The sequence below is a fragment of the Pongo pygmaeus genome, chromosome 7, assembly GCF_028885625.2.
Source record: "Pongo pygmaeus isolate AG05252 chromosome 7, NHGRI_mPonPyg2-v2.0_pri, whole genome shotgun sequence".
Lineage (NCBI taxonomy): Eukaryota > Metazoa > Chordata > Mammalia > Primates > Hominidae > Pongo > Pongo pygmaeus.
The window spans coordinates 7,669,938-7,683,563 of record NC_072380.2 but is presented as its reverse complement, the minus strand read 5'-3'; the positions used below and the strand labels follow the sequence as shown (position 1 = coordinate 7,683,563).

The 13,626-nt window shown below is 38.4% G+C and overlaps 1 pseudogene; it reads left to right on the top strand.

Annotated features, from left to right (window-relative positions):
* Positions 1 to 6,517: 6,517 nt before the first annotated feature.
* LOC129042906 (zinc finger protein 705A-like) lies at positions 6,518 to 11,005 on the top strand (annotated as a pseudogene).
* The last annotated feature ends 2,621 nt before the right edge of the window (positions 11,006 to 13,626 follow it).

The window sequence follows — 13,626 nt, the reverse complement described above, 5'->3', positions numbered from 1 at the left end:
TTCCAGGAGGCAGAGAAAACTTCTGTCTGTGGCTCTCTAGCACCAGTGGAATGTCTCTGTTTGGATAATAAGAGCCTTTCTGTACCTCATTAGGGATATTCCTAGATAGAGGTGTTCTATGCATGCAAAATTGCTTTTATGGGAAGACTGAGAGTCCTTTTTTTATTGGACAGCCAGTTCATTAGGATGATGTGGGTGCACAGTTTTGGCCAGAAAACCTTGTTAAATGGGAACATAAGCTACAAACATTTTGGCAAAAGATGAAAGTTTATGAACAAGCAACCATTTATATTGTTACAATTAATTAGACTGTGTTGAGAAACCAGTAGGTTTCGTTAATGACCAGACATTTTGTTAGTGAACACTTCCCAGACTTTACTAGCCCTGCTAAGAATTAATCACCCCACTTGCTCCTGGTCTGAAATTCCAAAGTGCTTTGTTTATGTTACAGTGCTTACTGCCTTGTATGTTAGATTAGTGAATGTACATTTGCCTCATCCACTACTGTATGAGCTTGTTGCTTGCTAGGACAAGGTTATATTCCTCAGAGCTGAGGAGGGAGTTGAATCATGTGGCTATTGATTCTCAAATCCTCTTCACCAAGTGGAACAAAACAACAGCAAAAGACCACCGCACATGGAAGCAGGAGGTCTGGATTTGGGTTCTAGATCTCTAGATCTATTACTAACTGGAGGTATGGCTATAGTCAGGAAAATTGTCTTCCTTAGGTGCTTCCTTGATAGCACCTATAGAGGTCGAGATCTGTTGGATCTAGATCAGGGGATTCTCAAACATTACTATGCAGAAAATCAACTGGGAGAGTTACTTTGAAATACAGATGCTTAATTCCATCTCGTGATATTTTTATTTTTTAAAAAAATTGGTCAAGTATTTTTCATTAAATAATGTAAACTTTCTTAATCTACATCTAATAAAACTCCCACCGGCATACAAATACATTGAATGATATTAGCAGCAGAATCTTTAAATAAAGTAACCATACACAACTATGAGGCCACTTTTTTCATTGCTTATTATTTCATGCTGTTTTTCACCATTGTCGTCATAATCAGCCCCATCCTACATTGTTGAACACCCATCATGGACCCTATGGCATAAACATTTTTCCTACTCATAAAGGAGCATATGTTCTCTGTATGTATATAAAATTAACGTCTGAACAAAATGGCTTAAACAAGGCAGAAGTTTATTTCTCCCTCACTTAAATCTATAGTTATACCTACCATGGCTAGTACAGACACTTGCCAAATTCATTAGGGACGCAGGCCCCTTCCAGCTCTCTGTTCTGCTATACATTTGAAGAGGCTCTAGTTTGGCTGCTAAATCCCCACCTATCATTTTAGAATTCCAGGCAGCAGGAAAGAAAAAAGCCAAGAGAGAAAAACAAGGGAACATCTACCCCTCCTTTTAAATTTTTTAACCAACCCCCTCTTGTTTTTTTTTAACCGACTTTGTTGAGCTATGATTACATTTAAAAAGCTGTACATATTTAAGGTGTACATCTCAGTGAGTTTGGGGGTAAGTATACAACATGAACACATCACTACCATCAAGATTATAAACATATCCCTCACCTCTCAAAGTCCCCCCCCCTTTATTATTATTTGTTTTTGGTAAGAAATTTTGGTAAGAATAAAAAATCTACCCTATTAGCAATTTGTAAGCATGCAATACAGTATTCTTAGCTGTAAGCACTATGCTGTAAACGAGACCTCCAGAACTTACTCATGTGGTATATCTGAAACTTTGTGCTCTAACCACATCTACCCATTTCCCCAGCACCACGGCCCCGGGCAACCACCATTCTACTCTCTGCTTTTGTGAATTTGTCTATTTTAGAATTCAAATACAAGTGAAATCATATAGTAATTGTCATTCTGTTGTTGGCCTATTTCATATAACGTAATGCCCTCCAAGTCCATCCATGTTGTCACAAATGACAGGGTTTCATTATTATGTAACACTGAATAATATTCCATTGCATATATGTATTAGCCATTTATCCTGATACTCTCCCTCCACCTGCCTCCCAACAGGCCCCAGTGTGTGTTGTTCCCCTCCTAGTATCCATGTGTTCTCACTGTTCTGCTCCCACTTGTCAGTGAGAACATGCAGTGTTTGGTTTTCTGTTCCTGGGTTAGTTTGCTGAGGATAATGGCTTCCAGCTCCATCCATGTTCCTGCAAAGAACATGATCTCATTCCTTTTTATGGCTGCATTGTATTCCATGGTGTATATGTACCACATTTTCTTTATCCAGTCTGTCACTGATGGACATTTGGGTTGATTCCATGTCTCTGCTATTGTGAATAGTGCTGCAATGAACATATGTGTGCATGTATCTTTATAATAGAATGATTTATATTCCTTTGGATATATACCCAGTAATGGGATTGCTGGGTCAAGTGGTATTTCTCATTGTAGGTCTTTGAGGAATCTCCATACTGTCTTCCACAATGGTTGAACTAATTTGCATTCCCACCAACAGTGTAAAAGTGTTCCTATATCACAACAGCCTCATCAGTAGGTAGTTTTATTTTAAAATTTTTTGAGAGACATTCATACTATTATTGGAAATGGACATAGTAATTTGTTTTTCCACCACAAGTATACAAGGGTTATCTTTTCTCCACATCCTCGCTAATACTTGTTATACATCTTTTTGATAATAGCTATTCTAAGAGGTATCAGGTGATAGTTCATGGTGGTTTTTATTTGCATCCCCCTGATGATTAGAGATGGTAAGAATTTTTTCACATATTTGTTGGCCATTTGTATCTGTTCTTTTGGGAAATGTCTATTCAGATATTTGCCCTTCTTTTTTTTTTTTTTTTGAGATGGAGTCTCGCTCTATCACCCAGGCTGGAGTGCAGTGGTGTGATCTCGGCTCACTGCAAGCTCCACTTCCCAGGTTCACACCATTCTCCTGCCTCAGCCTCCCGAGTAGCTGGGACTACAGGCATCTGCCACCACGCCCAGCTAATTTTTTGTAATTTTTTTTTTTTTTAATGGAGACAGGGTTTCACCGTGTTAGCCAGATCTTTGTCCATTTAAAAAAAAATTCAACTTTTATTTTAGGTTCAGGGGATGCATGTGCAGGTTTTTACATTGACACATTGTGTGATGCTGAGGCTTGGAGTATGAATGATCTTGTGACCCAGATTGAAAACATAATACCCAATAGATAGTTTTTCAGGCCTTTGTCCCACCTTCCCTTCCCCCTTTTGTAGTCCCCAGTATCTGTTGTTCTGATCTTTACATCCATGTGTAACCAATGCTTTGTTCTCACTTATAACTAAGAACATATGGTATTTGGTTTTCTCTTCCTGCATTATTTTAGAATGATGGTCTCCAGCTGCATCCATGTTGGTGCAAAGGACATAATTTTTTTATGGTTGCGTAGTATTCCATGGTGTACATATACTGTATTTTCTCTATCCAGTCTAATATTGATGGACATCTAGGTTGATTCCATGTCTTTGCTATTGCAAATAATGCTATAATAAATATATGAGTGCACATGTCTTTATGGTAGAACAATTTATTTTCTTTTGGATACAAGGGTCAGTCCCCATGGCTGCTGTCAAGGGCCAGTGCTGAGTGCCTGCAGCTTTTCCAGGCTCAGGGTGCAAGCTGTCAGTGGATCTACCATTCTAGGGTCTGGAGGATGGTGGCTGTCTTCTCAGAGCTCCACTAGGCAGTGCCCCAGTGTGGACTCTGGGGGTTCCAACCCCACATTTTCCCTCTGCACTGCTGTAGTAGACATTCACAGTGAAATCTCCACCCCAGCAGACTTCTACTGGACATACAGGCTTTTCCATAAATATTTAGAAATCCAGGTGAAGGCTTCTGATATGGTTTGGCTCTGTGTTCCCACCCAAATCTCAGCTCAAATTGTACTCCCATAATTCCCACATGTTGTGGGGGGGGGGCTCAGTGGCGATAACTGAATCATGGGGCCAGTTTCTCCCATACTGTTCTCATGGTAGTGAATAAGTCTCACGAGTTCTGATGGTTTGATAAGGGGAAACCAGTTTTGCTTGGCTGTCATTCTCTCACTTGCCTGCTGTGATGTAAGACATGCCTTTTGCCTTCTGCCTCCCCTCAGCCATGTGGAACTGTAAGTCCAATTAAACCTCTTTCTTTTGTAAATTGTCCAGTCACAGGTATATCTTTATCAGCAGCATACTCCTGTACTTTGTGTACCTGCAGGTTTAATACCCCTTGGAAATTGCCAAGGCTTATGGCTTGCACCCTCTAAAGCAGTGCCCCAAACTGTGTCTAGGGCCCTTTAAGCCATGGCTGGAGCTGGAGTGGCTGAGACCTAGAATGCTGTGAGCACTGTCCTGCACTTGCACTGGGTGGTGTAGCCCTAGGCCCAGCCCACAAAACCATTCTTCCCTTCTAGGCCTCCAGGCCTTTGAGGAGAGGGGCTGCCACCAGCCAATGTCTCTGAAATGTCTTTGAGGCCCTTTCTTCATTGTCTTCTATTAGCATCTGCTTTCCTTTTAGTTACCCAAATTTCTGCAGCCTGCTTGAATTTCAGACAATACCAGTGGTTTACAAATACTACATGACCCCTATCACTTCCTGATTTCATTTCTGCAATATATTTTATTTTTTACATCATCATGAACATTGAAACTTTTTATATCTATTCACCTTCCATTTGTTTTCAAGTCTAGTTTACCGCCAAAGAATTTTAGAATATAGAGTCTCCATAAGACTCTAGTTTGTCTGGTTTCTTGCTGTATCCCTTGACCGCGAATGCAGTCATACATATCTATGTATGAATATATACATGGGCATCGGTATTTCTCAGCAAATATGTATCATGATAATCCGAGATATTGCAACTAACAAAGACTAATATAAACCATGATTGCAAGAATTTTAGATACCACATTAGTAAAATATCAGATTGAGCTGCTAAATTTCTCCCACCCCTAAGTCATTTTGTATTTTCTGAGCATCCTAGAGGATTGTGACTGTGTACACAGGACAGAAACACCATGACTCAGGGTACTCCTGCTAATTTCTGATGCAGGAGGTTTTAAGGGCTAGATTAGCAGGATAGGAGTGTTGACCCTCTAAGTGAAATAAATCCCTGAATTGATTATCCCCATCCTAAAACAGATTTTTTTTTGAGACAGAGTCTCGCTCTGTCACCCTCGCTGGAGTGCAGTGGTGGGATCTCGGCTCACTCTAATCTCTGCCTCTCGAGTTCAAGCGATTCTACTGCTTCAGCCTCCTGAGTAGCTGGGATTACAGGCAAGGACCACCATATCCAGTTAATTTTTGTATTTTTAGTAGAGACGGGGTTTCACCATGTTGGCCAGGCTAGTCTTGAACCCTTGAGCTCAGGTGATACGCCTGCCTTGGCCTCCCAAAGTGCTGGGATTACAGGCGTGAGCCACTGCACTTGACCCTAAAACAGATTCTTACTTGATTATTTCCAAGTTCCAAGGGGAAATACAAAAGTCAGAATTGAGTGAAAGTAAAAGTGGAGTAAGGCTTCAGAAGGCTGTAGTGGGTGTTGGAGAAACATTGCTAGGGCATAAAGCTAGGATAATAAAATCTGAGAAATCCCAGTGTTTATCTATAGGTGGAAATCATATTCCACATGTGGATGGAGTCAGGGATCCCTGTGTTTTAAAATCAGTGAGGGAATTGAATATCTGGACTTGTGCCAATTAACATACAAAACCTAGTGCTTTTGACGTTCTAATTCACAGATATCTGTGTTCCTTCTTTATTAGCAACCATAGCCATAGGCTTCCTAATTTTGACCACGGGAAAAGAGGAGAGGCCTCTGCTTGTTTGTGTCTGTTGGTTAGGCTGTGGTGCAAGTGATGTCACACTTCAGTGAAAGTCTGGCTTTTCATCACAGGTTGATCTGAAAATGGTGCGCAAGACTGGTGTCTCACATGTTCTTTCTCCAACCTCAGCTTTTCTTAGTGCCTAAAGTGTCTGCAAGTGGAAATCCAGAAGAAGACAGAGAGAAACTGAGTTCCTGACAACGCATTCACTAGTGAGTAGGGGATGCCTCTTTCTACTGAAATTATACCCATATTGCTGGCAAATGGGCAGTTTTCTCCAATTTGCATGGGTGTTTCATTTTTATTCTTTTTTTTGTTTGTTTTTACTATGTAAAATCCAACCAGCCTGGGTGTTCCAAATGCAATCAGGAGGCTTTTAGTTATCTGGCCTCCAATTAAGTTTTCTCAGGACTCTAGGTTGGGTATCGTGTGTCAAAGACTCCTAAATTATCAATATAATTTCTAATATTACATTACTTTATTCCAACCCCTATTAAGGCTATTTGCAAAAAAAAGATATGTGAGGTTTCATTTATATATTTCTTTTTCTTCTATCCATCCTATAATCTCATGGGAAATAATTGACCCATTAACTGTACTGTTGGCTGAAATAGACTTAGGATTGTGATGAATGCAGGCAATAGAGATGAGTGAAGAGCAGAACATCACAGCCCAACAATGAGTCTGATGTTCTACCAGCTGAGTTCAATAAATCCAGTGTGATAGGATTTGGGCAAGAGCTGTGCAGTGTTGAGGGAAAAGAAAAGTTTGATAAAATATAATTGAGTTTTTAAAAACTTTGCGAAAGGATAACTAAAGAAGTTATTATTATTCTTATCCCCATTCATTTTACCTTTTGGTAATTAAACTTTTTGCCTTCTGGTAACTGAAAGTAACATATGAGAAATATAATTATTTAATTATGGTTGCACACTCAGAAGAAGGAATATAGGAGATACAGTACAATTTAGGGTTCTGTGGAAATGCTTTATAAGGGCTGGTTAGAAAAAAAATAAATAAAGGGGCTTTTTTAATCCTTGAACAAGTGAAGTGACAGGTAAATTTAAAAGAGAAACAATGATAACTGATGTTTAGATTGCCGAGAGAAAGTTGAGAACAGGAGGCTTCATATCACAGGAATCATCAGACTAAGATTTCCTCAGTATAGCAACCTCAGCGGTCTTGTCTTGTGCTGCTGGACTGTCTTTAAGCCTTGTCATGAACACCTGAATTATATAACATTAGAGAGACTATATGTGTGAATTGAATCCTATATTCTGCATAAAGCTTGTTCAGTTCTGAAGAATGCTGGAGTCTGGTTCATTACTTTCTAACTTTTTAATGAATAAGGGACCAATGACTTATATTTAATAAATATTTGCTAGATAGGAAACACGTTTTCTATTAGTTCGTTAGATTATTCAAAACACATAATAGGTCTTTTAACCATTTGATTGGTGAGAAAACTGTGATTCATCTAGAGAAATTATTTATTTCATCACAGTCATGTTTAAAAAGTAGTAAATCATGGTTATTTGCCTTGTGACAAATCTGTAATTTACTTGAAATTCATGGTACATTTCATTTTATTTATGAATGTTCAAGTGAAAATTTTATAATCAGTTATGTAGAGGTGATTAACACATTACTGAAAAATATCTGGGTTATATTATGCCACACCTCATGCGATATTTCTTTATAGTAAAGTTTAATGGATTCAGAGTGGGTATATCTCTGTGAGTGAATATGAAAGGCAGATACCAGCTTAGTACTGAGAATGAACTGGCTGGAACCCAAAACACTGAGTATTCTGCATACCCAGCTCCTAGCTATGTCATCACAGCCTTCCTCTTCCAGACATTGAAAGGGATTTCTCTGTCTAAACTAAAATGTCTGTGATGTTTTAGAAGAAAGTGACTTTTGAAGATGTAGCTATTGACTTCACCCAGGAAGACTGGGCCAGGATGGACACATCCAGGAGAAAGCTGTACAGAGATGTGATGCTGGAAAATATCAGTCACCTGGTGTCCCTCGGTGAGTCCCTCAACATTCACGTACATATGTAGACACACATTCGCTCATTCATTCAACAAGTGTTAGAACAGCTTCCCCATATGTCACTCTAATCTCTTCTCTGATTCTCTCACAGATCTCATCTGAAAAAAGTTTGAACTCTCTAAATCTATCTGAAATAAATATCTTTCTTTTAATTTTATTTTATTTAGTTTCTCACTCAATTAGAATGTAATCTTGACAAGGATTTCATGGTTTCCTTGTTACTGAGTCTCTAATACTCATAACAGACCTGGGAACTTAATGAGTATTTTCAATGTATTAAATTAAATATTTTCTAAATAACTCTTCTGCTTTAGTGTATGCTTAGGCTGAGACCAATTAGTGAAAACAATAGCAATATCTTTTCCATATAGAACACCAATTATTTTTGTAAATCGAACGTTTTTTTTTTTTGTTCTGCATGAGAATAATAATAAACACACTGTGCAGAGATTTAATTACTCTCATTCTGAGAAGATTGTGTATTATGCATTGTGTCTTGGAACTTAGGCATGGAGTCAGCATTCGTAGGTCCTGACTGTTTTGAATTTTCTTTTCCTGATGGACCTTTAGTTTGGATTTGTTTTCTAGTCTCACGTTGGTTCAGAAAAATCCTGGGGAGTTTTCTGTGTTCTAGGTCTTGTGGCCTGAGCTGACCTTCACTGTTTTTATTCTTCCTTGATAGCCAGCCTTACACTTGGTGATAATGCACATTTATTGACAGTGAACTCAAAACACATGTATTCTTTCCACTAACAGGGTACCAGATAAGCAAATCCTGTATAACTTTGTAGCTGGAGCAAGGAAAAGGGCTGTGGCAGGAAGGAAGAGAATTTCTTCCAGACCAGAATCCAGGTAAGCAACAGGGTCCTGTGCTCTAATAGGAGGAGGTGCTTTGTCAATGAATAATATCAGTTGAATATTAATTAGTGGTTTTATTAAATGAGTGATAATTTCTAAAATGTAGGTTAGGCTACTGGAGCAGAATTCCTTAGATGTTATTATCATTTCGTTCATGTGTCAGATGCTACTCTTGTGTCCTCTTGCCTTTTCTTTTACTTTTGGGAAAAGAATAATTCATATACTTGTTGGGGTTAAACTTTCACTTGCTGACTCTTTTCCTGATACCCCTGTGAAGACTATCCCTCTATTTACCTGTCTCATATCTCATCTCCATTTTAACTCTTTCCACATTTTAATTTTAAAAATCTTTTCTAATTGCTGACACTGTACAATCTATTTCTTCTATTCAAGTAGTTTCTTCATTTGACACACTTGCCACATCTAAGTGTCAATTTTTGAAAAAAAGTAAATGGGCCTTGGGGCTTTTCAAACAATTTTATCACCATAATACCAATGTAACAATTTATTTTTCAATTATTTCAGACAGGGAAAGTGCCCTTAAGAAAAAACATATGACATCCATGCATCCTATCATCAGAAAAGACGCATCCACCAGTATGACAATGGTAAGTTTTATAGCTGTGTACACCAGTCATCTAAGTTAAAGACATGGTAATGGGCTAAGTTAGTAATGAAGCACAATCACCTGAGTGTAATTAGGCTGGCATTAAATGCTTTCTAAGCAAAAAAAATTGGATACTTTGAATTTAGTGAATAAATTGACCTGTGCTCTAAACCATAGCATGAGATCTCCAAAATAGAACAAGTGCATATACATTTCTCATGCCCAGACATTGAAAGATATTGATATCATCACAATTAATGCAATAAGTCTGCAGTTGGGATCTTACAGAACAGAACATATCTGTACCTGCAGGAGATAATGTGTATGCAAATGTCAATCAAGAAAAATGACAAGACAAGTCTCAATCATTTTAAGAGATTTATTTGCCAAAGTTAAGGACATCCACCCAGGAGACAGGTGTATGCCTTTCTCCAAAGATGATTTTGAAGTCTCCAAATTTAAAGGGGAAAGGGTGGGATATTGAGAAGTACACAATTTTCATGTAAAAGGTGGGTAGAAAAAATAGTCATTCATGCATTTTTCTGGCTCAGTGAATCTGGATTTTTGAACATAAGATGACATAGACAAATGAGGCAGACGAATAATGCAGGAAAGCTGCATTTTACATAAGACAACATAGGCAAAATTGAACAGGGAAATAATCAGATATGTATTTGTGTCTGGTGAACTGGGGATGACTGCACCTGTAAAGACAAGCTATCAGTCTGCATTGCCATGGTGTAATTTTAAAAGCTCATGAAGAATTTCCTTGTGGGCAAAATGTGGGGGAGGTGTGTAGCTTTTCATCTTGTAGCCATTTTATTTAGGAACCAGAAGAGGGAGGCAGGTTTGTGTGACCCAGTTCCCAGCTTGATTTTTCCCTTTGGTTAAATGAGTTTGGGGTCCCAAAATTTCATTTCCTTTCACACAAGTAACACTGGAAAGATTTCAACTGGGGTCTACCACTGAATGGTTGGTCTAGGATTCAAAGATAGTGAAATGAATGCATAGATATCTGTGGGTAAACCATTAAGAGCTTTTAATCTTTGCCCGCAAAGGAGAACTCTCTCATTCTGGAGGATCCTTTTGAATGTAATGATTTGGGAGAAGATTGCACTCACAGTTCCACAATAACTCAGTGTTTGTTAACTCATAGTGGAAAGAAACCCTATGTCAGCAAACAGTATGGAAAATCCCTTAGTAATCAGTTGTCCCCTAAACCACATAAACAAATTCATACTAAATGTAAATCATATCAATGTAATCTATGTGAAAAGGCGTATACTAATTGCTTTCACCTTAGACGGCACAAGATGACTCACACTGGAGAGAGGCCATATGCATGTGATCTATGTGGAAAAGCCTTCACTCAGTGTTCTCACCTTAGAAGACATGAGAAAACTCACATGGGAGAGTGATCGTATAAGTGTCATCAATGTGGGAAAGCCTTTATTCAATCCTTTAACCTTCGAAGACATGAGAGAACTCACCTTGGAAAAAAGTGTTATGAATGTGATAAAAGTGGGAAAGCCTTTAGTCAAAGCTCTGGCTTTAGAGGAAACAAAGTAATTCACACTGGAGAGAAACCACATGCTTGTCTTCTATGCAGGAAGGCCTTCAGTCTGTCTCCCGACCTTAGATGACATGAGAGAACATGCACTGGAGAAAAGCCATATGAATGCCATTTATGTGGGAAAGCCTTCAGTCAATGTACTAATCTTAAATAGCATCAGAAAATTCACCCTGGAGAGAAAATTATAAACTTCTTCAGAACATATTCTGACTTTAGATGACATGGTGTTAGGAATGACGAATGTAAGGAATGTGGAAGAGACTTCAGCTGTAGTTGTAACATCTAAACATACCAAAGGACTCATATTTTGAAGAAATACTGTAATCAACAAAGAAGATACTTCAGTTACCTTTATTCTTCAGTCCACATCAATAAATTCATATGGAAGAGAAATTGTATGATGTGTATGTACCAAAGACTTGTTAATGATCTGATCATAAATGACATGAGAGAGCTGAAACTGTCAACATAATAAACTAAAAGTCTTCAGCAACAGCTTTAACTTAAAACATGTGGGACTTTCAGGTAGAGAATCTCTAACTCTGCATTCAGTGTGAAAATGTTTTTATTTGCAATTTATTGTCAATTAACATGAGAAAACTTTACTTGGATGAACACTTTATTTGTATTTTCTGTGAATAAACATTCAGCCAAGAACCAGGCTTGTGGTTCACAAGAAAACACAGTGATAAAATGCTGCTAAAATGGAAAACAAGAGAGGAAAGCCTTTATAAGCTAAATAAGAAGGGAAATTCTTTCCAAGGGCAATGAATTCTCTTGGAATACCAAATACGTCTTACTGGAGAAGTTATACAATGAAAAATCATGAGAAATCCTTTCTTCATAGAGCAACACTTGTGGCACACGTGAGATTTCACACTGGACAAAACATGGTTAGCATCTTGAAAGGAGAAAATTCTTTAGTGGTAATTCATTTCTTAGTTGACATTAAGTTTCTCACATTGAGGAGCTATCAAACTTGAAAATCACTGTGGAGAAACCTGATAGATTTCTCATCAGAAAAGTGAGTCAAGAAGGTGGACCTCTAGAAAAAACTCTTAACACATACTTTAGCAAAATAATTCAGAAATTTGAGAAAATGTCTATTCATAAAAATGTGGCATGTAAATGTATAATAGCAAGGTGATCAGGGAATAAATTGAATGCAGAATTATATAAGAAATTTCATTAAACTTTTCCAAAATATCAATACTTACAAATATTGAAAGAATACAATCGGTCGTTGAAAAAACTTAGTATGTTGGAGAAGTCCTTGTTTCATTTATGCAGCCGTAACAAATCGATTTGCATCTGCACTCCTTGGCTGAGATTATTGTTTGAGATTCTACCCCAACTTCTGAGTCTCCCCAGTCTTCAACAGCTCTTTCCTCACAGGTCATCTCCCTTTATTTCAACGTCCACTAAAACCACTTGTTTCCATCCAACCCTCGAGTTGACACACCAGGGATCTTCAGCCCCACTTGCCAGATTTCTCAGTGGGTCATTGCATAGATTTAGCAGGGAAATGGAGGCTGTATCCAAGACACCTAGTATATGCATTTGGACATCCCCAGCCCTTGCCTCTGTCTCTGAGCAGTTACCTGGGATCAGAGAATAAGGCACCTCTTCTCTTCTATCCCTGAGAAGGCTGTTGAAATTTTGTTCCTGGAGCCTATCTAACTGGAGGTAGCAATTCATCTCATGACACCCCACATTTTATTCAGGTAAGTCGTGAGTCATTACACAGAGACAGACACAGCTGTGCTCCTTTTACTGCAGTCCAGAAGATAAAATACCAGCATGATAAAACAGCCAAACCTGTCAGCCACCTTGCAAGCCTTTCCTATATTTGATTCAATGTACTTTTCCCGAAGCAAAATGAAAGTTCTCACAAATGGGGCCTCCCTGCCTTGTCCTCAGTGTTGGAAAATGTATTGTCCATCAAGGAGCCTCAGTACTGAACCTAAACCTCAAGAGAAAATGTTTCCTGATTATGAAGTGGGATGGCTTGAAATTTTGCAAAACAGGCACAATCTTGATACGATAGGCATTACTAAGGCTAAATGGCCTTATCCATGGTTGAAATTGACACATCATTATATTAAAAAATCTCCACAAGTGGTTGACTTTACTCTGCAGCCAGGATTTATGTCAAGTGTGAGGATAATGAGCAAGAAATTCAAGCCCTTGGCAAACTGGTTGGAGAGACAAGGAATATGTCCAGGCAGAGCTCATATCATTATTTATTGTTTAATCTATTTAATTAAATGTGTAATTTACCCTCAAACTGTGGCTGACATTATATGTACTCCTGAGCCACATTAACATGTACTATTTGTGCTGTGAAATTCTACGGGATTTGATGAATGCATGGTGGCAGATCTCCAGCCATTATTAAAGCATAACACAGAATGCTTCTCTTATTCAAGCTCTTCTTCCCTCCACATAGAGGGAATCAATCGACTTTTGTATACTGATTTTTGAATTTGCTTCTTTATTTCCATCTTCTTTAATTAAAGCACATGATATCGTACTCAATTTCCATTTGATCTTCCAAAAGAAAAGTACTGAATAATCTACACCTGAATTTCAGTGATTCAGACTCAGGTCCACCACTAAGGACAAACGTCCTGTGCTGCCACCTCACGGCCGGCAGAGGGCAGTGAAACCCATCTTTCCTGCCATGCAGGG